Source organism: Pleurodeles waltl, chromosome 2_2 (genome assembly GCF_031143425.1).
Source record: "Pleurodeles waltl isolate 20211129_DDA chromosome 2_2, aPleWal1.hap1.20221129, whole genome shotgun sequence".
NCBI classification, from domain to species: Eukaryota; Metazoa; Chordata; class Amphibia; order Caudata; family Salamandridae; genus Pleurodeles; species Pleurodeles waltl.
The window spans coordinates 919,225,451-919,241,873 of NC_090439.1; positions in this window are offsets into that span (position 1 = coordinate 919,225,451).

Here is a 16,423-nt window from a genome sequence, read left to right on the forward strand (position 1 = left end):
TCTCTCCAAACCAGACGAAGGGGATCACACTATGGTATTAAAAGGCCTCTCACCTGCTCAAATTCAAACGACATGCTTCATCATAAAGTCGTCTTCTAGATACTTAGGCCCTGATTTACTAGTGCAGCGCCACTTTTCTGGTGCCACTTAGTGCCCCCTAACACCACCATGTGTGTGCCGTATCTAAGATATTGCGCACCATGGCAGTAGTTAGGGGAACTAGCGTCAAAATTGTTGACTCTACTTCAGCGCTTTGCATGATTAGCGTAACAAATGTTGCCACTAATCCTGCAAAGTCCATTGAGGCCCATTGAAAACAATGGCATGCCTCCTCTTAATGCCTGCTCTGAGCAGGTGTTAAAAGTGACAAAATAAATGATGCAAAGAAATCTTAGATTTCTTTGCGCCATTTTATTGGCCCTCCTAATGGGGGCACGCCTCCTTTGCATTAGATGGGATCCTCGATTTAAAATAGTCTAGGGTGTCCTGAGGGTTTTTTTTTCCCAAAGGGTACTGTGACAGACTTAAAAACAGGTGAGGATCCAAAAGGAAATTAGTATCCTCTGTATCCCAGGGTCAACATGTTTTAGCCGTCACTCAGATGCCTCACAGAGCTAGTTGTCATTCATCAGGACCTCACAAGGATGCTATTTGCATATATGCATCTATGCAGGGAAAGGACAAACTAAATAGGATCACAGCTGGGAAAATACATTTTTGTGAAATATGACTGCAAGCTCCACCTGCCGCCTTACCCTACTGGAGTTCTAAACAGGTCGCTACTAAAGAAATACAAACATAGGGACCAAATTAGTTGGTACGTGTGGGATGAATGAGTATGGTGAATGGAAGTTTATCAATTGAATGCACACAAGTAGGATACTAACAGGATCCTTGTGAGGTCTTGACCAAAGCCAACTAGCCCAGTGAGGCATTTGTGTGATGGCTGTAAAGCAGAAAACAACATGACAGTCCTTTCAACTCTAATATACACAATGTGACCACAGCACATAGATGAATAGTCCAATCAAATTGCAAGGATTAGTATCCCTGGTAGAATGTTGAAGTTGGAGAAAGAAAACGCGAGTGTTCCAAGTCCGTAGGAGAAACTGTCTTTAATTGGAGGCACAGTTGGCCTTAAAGCAGATATTGAGTTCTTCCAAATACAGCCAACACGTGTTTCGTCACTCAGGTGACTTCATCAAGGCTAGACCATCCAGCCAGCTAGAAATTGTTGGAATGCCTGTAAAATAGACTAGTAGACATAGATCTGGTAAGGTCTCGTAATGGTAGTGACTCTTCAACCTCGAGGTTTCATACATTTTCAGGGGTGACTGCGAAGACTGAAGAGGCCCTGATAAGCCTCCAAACAATGCAACCGCGTCCAAGTGCGGAGCCGGAAAAAGTCGTCCGGTCAGACCAGAGGTCTCTACCATTACCAGACCTTACCAGATCTATATCTACTAGCCTAATTTACAGGCATTCCAACAATTTCTAGGTGGCCGGATGGTCTAGCCTTGATGAAGTCACCTGAGTGACGAAACACGTGTTGGCTGTATTTGGAAGAACTCGATATCTGCTTTAAAGCCAACTGTCCCTCCAATTAAAGACACTTTCTCCTACAGACTACACACATCTGTGTGCTGTGGTCACATTGTGTATATTGGTATTGTGTACAGTGGTACTCAACTTTGTGTCTACTGGGTAGTAAGGCCCCTGACCACTGGCACCAACATCGAACTGTGCTTACATCAGCAACTTACACTGTGTTTACTCCCTGGAAGTGCGGCACCTTTCATCCTTAGTACCCGTCCTTTGAACTCTGTTAATCACAGATATATAAAGGAAGATTGACAAGACAATAAACAAGGATTTAAAACAAACTGCACCTTTTGTAACAGACTGGGTCAATTGACATTTTGCACAGGATTGCATTTTGCAGTAACACTGACAGGGACATACATGAGGCCTGACAACTTAAGGATTATAGAACTCCAGTCTTGTGATCAAGACAGGATTAGTAACGTTTAGCAGAGGAGTATATTTCCTAACAAGTCTGTATAATCACATTATACTGTCTGTCTGCATCACCCTTTTCTATTGTTCAATATGGGTTTAATAACACTGGGCATAGCACTACACTTCCCAGTAAGCCTGTATTACTCACTGTCCCAGTAAGCCTTTATGACTCACCCTCATATCGTTGCACCATTTTTTGAGTCACTCCTATTGTATATTTAAAAACCAGACACTACTGTGTTCAGTGTTCTCAAACCCGCCAAGTGCCCCCAACACAGGAGCCTAGCGAAGGTGAGTGCTGAATCTGGACTTCACCCAAATGTGTTTTAAACTTACCCAAGGAGTTCCATTTAATTGTAAGTTTGATGTCCACGGTGCCATTCAGTCTTGATTTATTGTTTTATTTTGCAGTGCAGAGCTGTCAGTGGTTGTGAGACTTTAAACCAATAATAGTGCTTTTATGTGACTACTGATTTTACTTTCTTTTAGGGATAAACCTACACACACATACATTCCTCTATTACGCCATAATAGTGTAGTGCTTTTGGAATGAGACATAATCACTGTCATACGTCTCATAGATAACAACTGTTATTATGTATGTGTCTACTGCGACAGCCTTGGTCTTAGTTCTAGGTAGAGTCGAGTGAGGCTTGTTACCCAAGGACTAAAAGTGATGATTCATTTTTTCTGTATCATTTAAGTTGGATCACATTTTGCCTGTGTACAGAAAGTCACTGATTGTATGACCATTCACATCACAATAATCTCGGTGCATATGATTAATGTGGACAAGCAATCAAGTTATATGTGAGATAAAGTATACCTTGATTATAATGGTTTGTCTCTAGAAATTATTTCTATTCACAGGTATTCTACAACAGTGGATCTTCATCACTCTTTCCATGACCAGCAGTTGTAAACTTTCTATTATTATTTACACCATTTACATACGATGAGTGCCTTCCTGTTGGTCCTGGTGAATGCCCCCACACCTAACTAAGGTAAGAACATGTTGACCAGATCTCCTTTTTAGGGACGAATCGCATCATCTTTTGTGGTTGAATTTAATCATATTCTCAGGGCCAGAATAAAGTAGTGTAGTGCCACCAAGAGATAGTTTTAGGTAAGTTGTTTTCCCAATCGCATTCTGAACCATCAACACCCCTGATACTTTGTTCACCTAGAACAGCTCCTGAATTTGGGAGCTGCAGCATTTTCCTCAGTGAATTGTTGCGGTGTGAGGACTAACCTCTGATGAAGCATGCCACTCAAGGATGTGTGAGGGTGCTCGTCCTAACAACGTTTTACTTTTAGAAACTTCTTTGTCTTCAACAGTGTTAGCAATAGTACCAATCTCACTTAGTGACAACAAATGTCATGACAATGTACAGACCTGGGTATTTTTTGTGGTTTTGACTGTTATTAAGCAAGGATACTCACCATCTATAAATACTTCTTGGCCCCCTTTGTATCTTGTATTTATGTTTGCTATGCATTGAGGGGTCAATGTGAGCAGTTAAAATCAAACTACTCTATTAAAATAACTTATGTAATCTCCTGGAAAAATAATTGGTTAAAGGGGAGTATTGTGTGATATTTTATCAATAGTTGTGAGGGGTTCATTACAAGGAGGGTTGTTCTGCAATCATTCAAGTGTGCACTTGTTTCCACCCCTGTTAGGTTACTGACAACATTATTTGAACATCTTGGACGAAGAGGGCAAAACCTAAGATAAGTGGTTGGCAAGCTAAGGGGCATAGTGGTGCCTGATTTCAGAGTGTACACAGATTCACATTACGTCAATCTGGTGTGGGAGGAGTTATGATGTTCCTCATTTTGTGAATAAAAGCCATAGTCTTATACCAGTACCTTGGGCACTGTCATCACTGCAAAGAAAGATCTCTGAAGGTCCATGTTTATTAGACTAGAGGTCACCAGATGAATTGTTAGAAAGCTGATAATGAGATGGAATATCTCAAGTCATACTCGCCACTACTGGACGTGGAAGAATTAAGAGAATACAGATCACATTTCAAAGGTTCCTTCTCAAAATATCCTATGAGGTTGGCTGTACTACTCTTGATGACATACTCAACAAAGTAATTCACACAACAGTAGCTAAATATAAGTACAGTTGGTAACTCACTATTACTTCAGGCTAGTTGAGACTCTATAATGTCAAGCTGCACCAGAGATGCACAACTTCCAAATTTACGTATTTTTACAGCAATTCTGAGATTCTGAGAGTACGTTGTCTGGATATTATGAGTCAGCTGACCTATAGCCCCCTATGAGTATGTTCAGGGCTAGGGCTAGAGGAGAACAGAAGCCAAATTATAAGTTTATTGAACCCTAACAGCAAAGAATGTTTGAACATGCTTAGAGAAGTTCTTTCAACTATAAATGTACGTTTGCATTTTCAATTCTTACTGGAAAAACAATAGGTATACAAGTACTAGCAAAATGAAGGTGTCAGAAACCAGGATAACAGTGTTTATTTTGTCCGTGAACAACTTGGTCAGTGGCATCCTTAGAATGAGTGACTTGCTCATGGGGAATAAGGGTATCACACCAATTTTTTCCCTAGAAATTAACTATGTAATGCTGTTAATAATAAATATGATGATTGCAGATCAATATAATTCACATGACGGTATGAAGGACATTGATGTAACTATAAATAGTGTTATTAGTTCAACCTTATTTGATAGGTGACAGATGCATGTCACAGGCAGGGAAAAATATTAAATCTCTGCTTCCAACAAGAAGGAGCATTTTTACCGCTCCTGCTTGCTGGAAGCAGAGCGTTTGCTTGACAAGAGCTGTCACAGCTCCCAACAAGCAACAACAAACAGCTATCCCCTGAGGTGGGCACCTCGAGAGGTAGCAGTAGCTGACCCTACGGATATGGACCAAGGTAAGTGGTGGTCCCCGACGCCAGGGGAGGAGTCCAAACAGCCTCTAAAAATATTTATTATTATGTATCCCCGGAGAAGTGGTGGTCCCAAGGGACTGGGGGGTTCATGCAGCCCGCCATATAGTTCTTAGATGTAGCCCCGGGGAGGTAGTGTGCAGGGACTTTTAAAAGCCATGGGAGGGGTTCCTGTGTGCCCCTCCTTATTTATCATGCTGCACATGCCCCCGGGACCTGGCCCACCCAGGGGCCAAATTAATCAGAAGTGCAGGAGACCGTGCTCTTTAAAAAAAAAAAATCATTAAAATCCGCAGATCCACCCATGGATTTTGCCCAAAATAAAAAAAAAAAAGGCTTTTTAGCACTGACAGGGTCCTAGGGGCTCCCCAGGACCAAGGCAAGGGGCTAGGGTATTCCTACCCTGCCTCTTTCTTTTTTTGTTGTTTTTTTTGCAACTGTGCTGAAGCTGAGTCCCAAAATGGCTGTTCACACTTCCTGGTTGAAGTGTTGACAGCCAATCAGATATCAGCACAGTGGCTATTGGATCTGCGCAGGATCCGCATCCCAGATATCATATAATTTTTAATCTTGAATAAATCCAAAACTACTGAACGGGTTTACACCAAATCACAAAAAGCATGCCTGTGCACCAAAATATAGCTTCATGCCAAATTTAGTGTAATTCTATTCACTGGTGATAGAGCATGAATTTTAGTAATGTCCCTTGGTTCGTAAAGGTCATCAGAACATGACAAGTTTATGGTTAGAAATGTGGAAGAGTGAAAAACTAATGTAGAAATTGAACTGACACACATTTTCAATGTGCACTTTGACGTAGGAGCCTTTTTAATTAAATCACATGCTATAAAGTTATACGTTATGGTAAAATGTAATATAGCCTCTAGACTAATATTGCTTACCAAAATGATATTGAATTTCTAATGAATAATGAGCGATTTATGAGTTTAAACATACATGCAGATATGAACAAATGCACTTCTCTGTTGTACTTAATGTAATGCAATAACAAAGTTTTCCATTTATATGAATTGTTTTACTTATATTGATAAGATATCATTAATGTTGAATTTATGAGTTTGCATATTATATGTGTTTTACTAAAAAGCAATAATTAACTGCATTTTATGAAACTTCTTACATTAGCCTAAATGAGGTCTGCAATTTTGCGGGTCATGTACAAGTATTGAGTTATTTTTAGATAAGGTATGTTCTCCTTTCAGATTCCACTTCTCATTAGAAGCAAAGTCCCATTTGTAAAAAGTCTATTGTTTAACCATGGATGAGATGAGCTTATTTGGTCTTAAAGAAAATAACATTGCAGGAACATGGACTGAAATTTTATACTTTTGTTTCGACCTGTTTGGATTCACACAGAAAGGAGATGTCTCATGACAGACATGAGAAATTGTCGAACTGTTGTAAAATTATTTCTGCTGATCAATTTTAATTATATGTCAACTGGCAAACTGGAACGCTTAATGAGATTTGAAATAATTTTGGAAAAATGTAATTTGAAATAATGTTGGCCATTGGAACTTTAGTCAGTCCTGGTCAGTGTTTCTGCAGCTTTTCTCTGAGCAGACTTTCTCTCCAGCTGCTCTCCTGATGCTTGCTGTCATCCTGTTGATGCTTTGCTGGTTATGATTCCCTGCATGCTGTACCCTTGGAGAGGTTTTTTTCCTCTTTGCCAATGCCATTTCCCCTTGAAATGCCCTTTTAGGTTAGAAACTCTATTATGCTGATGCTTATTTTTCTTTTCTTTTTAGTTAGTAGACCAAGTTACTCTTCTTTTCCAATTTATTTTTGTCCTTTTATGTTTTTCATTTTGCCCGCATGTGTCCCTCCCCACACATGTATTTCCAAAATTTGGTTAGATTTGTCAAACAGTGCCAAAGATTTGGGCAAGTCAAAAAACACTTTTCCTCTTGAAACTAGATCCTAACTACCTATTGGCGACCTCCAGTAGGAAATATATCAACAAAAAGGTCCTTTGAGTCACAAAAGACAATTGCAGACACACTTCGAGAGCTCATATGTTTACTAAATGACTTTCACCTAACGCTTTTCAACCAAATGGCTGACCACTGAGAAAAGCCGTTGGGCCAAAATACATTGGATGGAAGTCATTTAATAAACACATGAGCTTGTAAAGTCATTTTGCAACCTTCTTTTGTGATCCGAAGGACTATTTTGCAATATTTATGGGCCGCCCTGATCCCACTGCAAACCAGCACTGCTACAGGCATGGCATATACTTATTATTTCGAGGAAAAGTCATGCATGGTGATGACGCGTGGTAAAGGCAATGTGTAGTAAAGGCACAGTAAATCATGTTCATTCATTGGTAACCCTGTACAGACTATCAATAACCATTTCCTCTCCTTGTAGTTCAAATAAGTAAGCTGCAATTGTGGGAAATAAAAGACTGTCTTGTGCATTACAATGTCCCGTAGACCAGTCGCAGCTCACTGGGATTACTGGGGGCGGGGTGGTGCGGGGTCGAGGGAGGTGTTGGAGGGGTGAATTCATAACTTTTAAAAACTGGTTTTTTGTACCTTACCTCCTCTTCCCTACCGCTCCTGTGCTCCTCTGCTCCTCTTCTACACAGGCCGGCCAAATACACATGTGCTCTGAGGGGAGTGCACAGTGCACTCCCCTCTGCTCGTCACCCACAATGCCCCGCCCCTTTCACAAGGAAAGTATAGTAAACAGAGTATCATACTTTCTTTGTGGAAGGATTTGCAGTGGTTGCTGCTGGCGTTGGGGGGGGGGGGTTAACGTTCCTCTGCCATAGCGGAGGAGTTGCCATTGCTGTTTTCCCAGTCTGGCCGATGATGATGGTGACTGTGAAACACTTTGACAATCCTCAGCTACAATCACCCCCATTTCTGCACCATCTCCATTAAGCTGCACTTCCACTGCCTTAGAAGGTGTCTTTCAGATGTCTGATCAAACTTCCAGGTATTATGGGGTATGGTAGGATACCCTGCCTCCTTAGGCTTGGTGGTGGGGTCCCAGAGGGGCCCCACTTGGGGCCCAAATTTTTTTTTGTTATGTTCTCACAAATTTGTGGTGGATCAGCAAATCCACACCATAATTAAAAAGAATGGAGGTTCACGCTGTTATAAACATGCCCCCGGGGTGTACCGAGGGGATGGAACAGTTTATTGATTAAGGGGAGGGGGCACTTGGTGGCCTCACTACCCAAGCCGCTGTAAGGCCACAGAGACCCCATCCCCAGGGATGTATAAGTAAATGATTAGAATAGGGCATGAGGCTCCCTTCCCGATCCTTAGTAGGCCCCTGGGCCAAATTCTATAAAAAAAGGAGAATAGATTGTGGGACCCCTACACGAGCCTTACAAGGCCCGGGGACTCGATCCATCAGGGTTGAACACAGATTTAAAGAAAGGTTGGGGAAGACGGGGGGGACACTTTTAAAAACTTAAAAACTACCAATATTTCAATTTTGTATAACTTAATTAACTTCCCATCCTGTATCCCTGAAAACCAAACAATCTGCTACTTAAATACATCTTACTATAACTAATAATAAAGTAAATTAAAAAATAAAAAAATTAAATCTAAAATATAATATATCACTAAAATGCTCATGATTAATAATCAATGTAAATATTAATTGCCAATGAAAAATAAATCTACAATAAACCAAACATATTTATAGTTTATTAACTTCCCAATCTGCTCCCTGAAGCCCAACAACCTGCTGCAACACTATAAATCACTAATAAGTGAAAAAAAAAAAACCCACTTAAAATTACGAACTACATTTAAAAAAACAAAACAATTACAACAAAAATACTATCAACTAAAACTAACATAACTAAAACCCATTAAAATATTTACAAACAATATTTGTTACAAATATATTACTGAAAATATTATTGACAACAACTGTGATCTAAAACAATATCAAAAATCAGTATTCTTGACAACAATATTCTATACCACATCATTTTGGCATCACAATAGTTTTGTCTGATGTTTCTGAGTTCTGATATTTCAAACTCAATATTTTGTCCAAGCATTTACTCAACACCACTTGTTGAGGTGAGACTCTTTATTTCCTCCATGACAGTTGATGCTGGATGGTTGTTCAGGTTCAGTCCCGTTGGAACTGATATCTGTTTTGTCATTTCTGGTAATATATCATCACATTCTGGTAGACTCCCTTTGATTGTGATACATAAGTCCTAAAATACTAAGTAAGTCAATTGTGACTTTCACTTTCACCTGACTATGAAAATTCCTAATGTCTATACTCATTATCAGAGGTATGAATTAGGATCACTGGCTATCAACAGAACCCCCTTCTTCCATTCAGACAAACCTTGTTGTTGAGTGAATGTTGCTCAATATAGGAAATTGGTCAGTACTGATGAACACTCATTCTTATCCTTATGGAAGGGTTCCAACAATTATTGATGAGCTTTCTCCCTGTATGGTCAGCAAACATACTTTTAACCGACTGATATTAATACCTTTCTTAGATCTTACATGCTTGAGAATATATTTTCAAGTTTCTTAATTGAAATACAGTTATCATATTATGCCAGTGTCCCTCTAATTAACTGAACAGTACAATGTGCCTATCCTCTACAGATTGTTTTCCTTATAATTTCCTATGCTATGGATGCCTTCTTTCAGGAAATCTGGAACATGCTTCACACTTATCACTGCAAATAGGTACAGGTTTTAATTCCTTTAACAAGGCGTGGTCCAAGGATCCAGTTTTCCCCAACACACTTCAACATGTATATGAAACCACTCTATTTCATACTGAGAAGCTCAAGCCTATTATTTAATCTATATGCTGATTACACACAACTTTATATGAAAGTTCTATAGAAGACTTTGCCTCCCCTGCTAGACATTTGGAGATCACCCAATCATCGATGTCTCTTCATTATTTAAAACTTAATCTGCTGGAGACTCATCTCCCCCTAATCAGTCACCCAAAACTGCACCATTCTGGTTCAACTCTGGCCACAAGCATCCAAAGTACTCAAGTATACATCCCCAGTTGCTGAATTTACAAAATCACTCAGTTTTAATCGTGATAAAAACCTTAATCGTCTATCCCACATAACTGCAAGAGCAGAGTACATCATCACATAAGACTCATCTGCTGAGTAAAAGTCCTTATCCCAGTCCAGCAGATGACTTCAAGAATTTTGTTCAAGTTCTTCTGCTGTTCCCTGGATTATGGCAACTCCCTTTTTACTGCCATTCATAAGAAAGACCTCTGTGCCTTAGAAGCAGCTCCCAATGCAACTGTACATATGATTACAGGAATCTGACGACCGGTCCGTATAACCCTTGTACTGTGCAACCTGAACTGGCTTTCCATGAAGGCTAGGAGCATGTTCGAGCTGGTGTGTAGAGTCCATAAAGCCAATACAGAGTCCCTGCAAACTAGGTGGTAAGATGATCATAGCAAGTGATTCATGCTAGCACTGAATTTTTCCACCTAGAAGCACCAGCTAACGAAGACCATACAATAACTCATTTTCTGGAATCAGCCCTCATCCTGGAACTAAATTCCCTCTTCTTTAAGAATCATCGCCTCACACAACTCTTCCAAAAGACACCTCAAAGTGATACTATTTCAATGATTTCTCCAAATAACAATATGAACTCACCATTTTACTGTGGTCGCCCCCCAGGTGCAGCGTAGCAGCTATACACTTTGGCCCACATGCAGATTAAGATCACACATGTTGATCAAGATCACCTTTGGGCAGGATGGTGTGAGTGCTGGAAGAGGCAAGAATCTGACTAAGAAAGTGGCGATCTGAAGATATCTGACACTGAAGATTCACCACTAGCAGTCTTCAAGCCAGCACATTCTTTGTCCTTGGAGCAAGTGGGCATCTGCCTTGTAGCTTTTCTTAGGGTCTGCCTAGGATGCTGTGATCGCCTCCATAAAAAACACCTCTGGTGTCAGTATTGCTCTCTGACTCATCAAGGTGAGGCATTTCCCAGGAGCCTCTCCATCAACTGTCAGTGGGTCAAATCAGTAACAACAGAGAATGTATCTGTGGGCTAACGCTCGGGCCTTTGTTGACTGCAGGGAGAGTGAGCCTCTTGCTAGGCATAGGCAGTTGAACATGCATACACTGCCTAATCAAGGGTAATCTGCATTTGTATTCAGTTAAAAAACTGAAGCAAGAACTATTTGAATATGGCTACTGTCTGTCCTTACTTCGGCTGAGAAATGCCCCTTGTGCGACTCCATTAAGGGTGTTTGTTCATATCAATGGGTGATCTGGTAATTCCACAGACTTTACTTACACTCTGATGATGGATCAGAATCAAAGGGGAATAGACAGACACCAGTTATTTGTGCCTTTGCATTTCCCAATTTATGTTAATGCTAAGTATACAAATGAATGAAGCAGCATATTGGTGCAGGTAATTCCTACAGCTACACAGAAAGGAGGGAAAATCTGCATATTCCAATCAGTACAAAAATATTACCTATCATGTGGAAGACCTCACACAAAGGTACTGGAGAGCAAGAGTGGGATGCACACAATAACAGAATGGAGGGAAAGACAGAGAAAATGAAAAAAACAACTAAAATGGTACACCCTAGATTACATTTTGAGGGGATCTGTTAAACTGGTGGGTCTCACAAGTATGAGTAACTTTTAAATGCACCAGGTCATGCACTTGCATTGGCAGTCTGCATGAGGATGGTGTGGTGGTCTCTCAGTGTGGCACAATTAGTGCTGCAGCTCCGGGGGTGCCCTCTTCAGTACCCGAGGCCCTAGGTACCCAGGGTTCCATTTACTAGGCTGAAGTGCCAAACATGCTACAGTTTTGGGGGAAGGTATCTGACCCTGGGAACCTGTATAGCAGGGGCCCAGGGCACTTACAGTTCCATATCATTTTCCAGGGAAAATGTGGGGGGCTGACAATGCAAAATAAGGTCTCCCTCACAGTGGGTGCAAAGAGTCCACTCGGTGTCGCTAATGGGTGGGCTGGAGCCTCGCGGTCGTGAGTGGCGATACTTGCTGTGTGAAGAGACAAACTTGCAGCAGCTTGCTCTGACTCTCCGGACTGGGGCGTGGTTCCAGTGTAACAGGGCGTGTTCATTGTTGTGAAGAGCCCAAATGCTTGATTTCACAAGCCAAAAGCCACTTTCAAGGGCTGAAGACTGAGAAGCACCTCTTCGGGGTCAGGATCTGGTTGAAGATGTGAAAAACTAATTTGGGAGTTTTTCACTACCAGGGCATGAAAACCTTGCAGGTATGTCTCCTGCCTTTAAAATACATTTCACCCTGCCTTGTGGGTCATATGGGGCCTACCTTAAGGTTATTTATATGTATTTAAGGGAAGGTTTGGGCCCAGCGAGAGGTTTATCTTGCCAGATTGAAGTGCCAATGTCAACTGTACACACAGACTCTGCAATGGTGCACCTGAGACATGGCCAGAAGGGTACTTCAGTGGCTGCACAACCAGTGCTGCAGACCCTTAAGTAGCATTTAAATTATATGCCCTGGGCACATGTAGTGCACTTTAGTAAGGACTTATAAGCAAATTAGATATGCCAATTGGGGTTAAGCCAATCTTGTCATGATTTAGAGGAGAGAGCACTTTAGCACTGGTTAGCAGAGGGAAAGTGCACAGAGTCCTAAAGCCAGAAAAAATGAGGTCAGAAAAAGGAGAGATACATGCAAAAAAATGGGGAGAAGTCCACCCTAAGACTGTCAGTTCTAACACACCCTGATCAAAAGGATAAAATAGAAAGGAGACCATGAAAAGTCAAGTGAAAAATAGAAATTAGGGTGAAAGCAGAAAGACAGTGTATCAGGACTTGACAGCTGAAACACTCCAGATCTGAAGACACTCCCTGGTTTCAGTGGTTTCCATGTTTTAGAGCATGGTCATCTGCATTTTAAATTCTGTGGCTGTGAGTGCCAGAATATTAAATTTTGTCCTGTACTGCCTTTATATAGAGATATCTTCACTACCAATCCAGTATTTCTCCATGTCCTCCCTTCTCTTCTTTGTTTCCTCTCAGTGACATTAATGCTCTCTAGCACTTCTTTACAGTCCTCAGGGTGGCAGGGAATTTATCTTTCGACACCCTCTGTCGTTCTGGTGTCAGTGACACAATGGCACTTAAGACACTAATTCAAAACAAAATATTCTAAAACCCAATGAGCAGTTAGGAAAAGTGTCCCAGAAGATGCCACAATACTAACACACCCAATAATATCTAAAACCTTGGAGTTTCAAATTTACTGGATGTGATAAATAGTACTTAATCTGAGATGTAACAGAATAATGGAAATTAAATTTGGATTTTTATGCTGAAACCGATTATACGTTGACCACATTTCCTAGTTTATTTCATCAAGACTGACCTGCTAAAATTTATCCAGCCGATGCATTCTTTATTGTCCATGTAATTACCATATGTGAAAAAGTCCATGTCACTTTTACATTTTTAATTCTGATCCCTGCACAAATAGGGGTTTATACAGGGTTTGGAAATAATAGACATAATGAGGACCCCATTACAGTTGTAATAGAATAAGAAACCAAGCTACGTAAACAACATAAATGAGGGCAGCTGAACAGCAAATCTCAGCCGGGGAGGATGCAAGGACAGAATATCAGGGAGAAAGAGTGAAAAGCAGAGCATAAGAGACAAATGACCAATCATTATTTGCATGCAAGCCCTGTACTAGGAGAATGAGAAAGTAAGTACTCAGGTGTTCTTTAAATATTTTCTCGAGTCATTGGTCTCCAATGCAGAAAAGGGATAGGCACATGAATTACTGTACAATTAAACCAATAGATCACTATATAACAGTCTACATCCAACATCTCTCCAGAAATACACCTCTGAAAATGCTCCCCGCAACAGATCAAAATGGAGCACTTAACAGCCTTGTCTGGGTTATAAAGTACTATATAAAAGCTCAAATGTCTTTCTGTACAATACACCTTCAACTTTGACATGTATACCAATGCCATGCAATTCCACATTTGAAACCAAGAGGATTATGTGTTTCAACAATAGGCAAACGATTCCATGCAGAATTGGATTTGTTAAAATAGACTTTGTCCTAATGCTAGGTCATGCAGACTTCTCAGTTCTGCCTTTCAGCTAGACTGCCTTCAGTCAGTCGCCCCCAAACCAACAATCAAAGGTCCGGTACCTTGGATTTCTCTTTGAGTTTTATCTGTTACCCCAATTCAATGCCATCAGGAAAATGACCTTCCACCACCTACGATTTCTCAAGGGTATAGTCTATGTACACACCATTGACCAATTTGGAGTTTACAATAATTGTGACCTACGTTGAGTGGTGGAATGTTATTTCTGACCATAAAGATCCTTAGTTAAACTTCAAACAGCCGAATGCTATGCAGTCTGCACAGTGATATGGGATAAGATATGTGACCACACAACCCCATCCTTGATGCCTCTAATCTGGTTCTCAGCACAGAACACACCACCAAGTCAAACCAGTCTGTGTGTTCACGAAGCCCTGCACCACTGGGTTTGCAGATACCTTAATAGGATCTTCTTACACTGACAAATGATTTGATGCCCGTAGCTGACATCCAAAAAACTTCTGCTCATTTTTCCAGCAAAGATTAATTGTTATATCTCTTCATACATAAGGCAAGTATAAGAGGAATACCTCTTCATACACAGGAAAACATAAGAGGTAAACCTCCTCAGAAGCAGAGCACAACCCTCTGGAAGTTTCATTCACTGCACCTCAGTCTAAAAGATAAATACATTGGAAATTCCAACATGGACTGTGGAAAGCCCACATCTTCTCATCAGTCTTGACGCAAACTAAAGCAACAACTCATCATGGTTTCCATACAACCGAATTCTGCCTCCACATCCACACCTGAGGTCAATTAAAGTGCCTGTTAAATAGTACAACCATTATACAAAAACACAAAAATAAGTAACTACTATGGTTACCACATGCTGACAATGCATGTTTCACATATGAATCAAATGACACGTAACTAATTTAATTGATGTAGTTATTGGAATTGTGACAATAAAAGATGTGTATGAAGATAAGGGGAATGAGTTTAGTTAAATAGGCTGTAAATTTACACCTGCAGATCTATGACATCACATGGGGGGAGGTTTATGAACTTGAGAATTTCTAAATAACTTCTTAAATTTATCTGGCCAACTGTGGAAGTATTAGGTATCCAGGCATATAGGTAGACATATGTCTTAATTCCTATTTTGCATGAGCAAATATAAACATGAATAGTTACTTGTGCAAGTATTAACTGTAATGTTTCTTTCCATTTTCCCAAGTGGGGAAAATACTCTTCGTCATGGAGGAACACAATTCTCTAAAAAAAACATCAATTTTGGGGGTGCTCTCTTGTCCTTATCACCATTTGTCAGGAGTATATTTCCGAACATTTATAGAGGTGCAAAATCAAATAAGGATAGCTTATGAATAGTCACAAATGTGCAAGTTTGTAGCTGTCAACATCTTCATAAGGCATTCCAGTTCCCTTGTGAATAAATGTTTTCAAACTTAAATATTTGTGTGATTAGTGGCCAGGTGTACTACGACCCAAACACAACTAATGGGCTTATGATTTGTGATATGATGGATGAACTAATATGTTACATCATACATTGCAAGCTTGCAGTGAAGGCAGACCATCATTGTAGCTTTTGCTTTCTCTAATGGGAAACATGTTTTTTTTTTTTTAAAGTAACCCTGGTCCAGCAAAGGGACAGGTGCTCATTAAAAAAAAACTTTCCTGTTTGGGACATATTGGGGGGTGGCAGCCAGTGGCCTGCTGTACTGCTGCTCGCCCCCAATGATGCTTGACATAATTCCCAAAGGGATCAGAGTCCAATGAGGACAGCTTCCTGTTTGCAAATCAGTCAGTACCCCTTTAAGGTGATGGTAATGTTTCAACTTTTCATTTCTGGTCATACACCAATCATAAGCTCCTCTGTGAAACACAATTAGGAGAGAATGTCTCTTTCATGCCCTATCCTAATTCTGATTCTACAAAAGTGACCCGTTAGTTGCAGTGTTATGATTAACATGAAGTAACTAGTAATGGGTAGCCAACATTTATTATACTTAGCAGCAAATGTCGTTGAATTTATTAACAAAAAAAAGATAGAAATATAATGTTATCTAAATTATTTTTCAACCAAATCTCTTTCAAGAGCTTATATATGGTAGGGCACATCAAGAGCACGTGCAAATATAAACCAATATTAGCACCACATTTTCAGTGAAAATTGTACCTAGCTAACTTAAATTCAAATAATACAATAGGAGTATAATATAGCCTTTTGCAAAAAGAGAACACAATTTAACTCAAACTGTCATAATGGTCAGTAGAGTGATTTTAGCAGAAACCTTATCCCAAATCTGCATAGACCAAGGGACATAGTTAAGATCCCGTAGTGCCA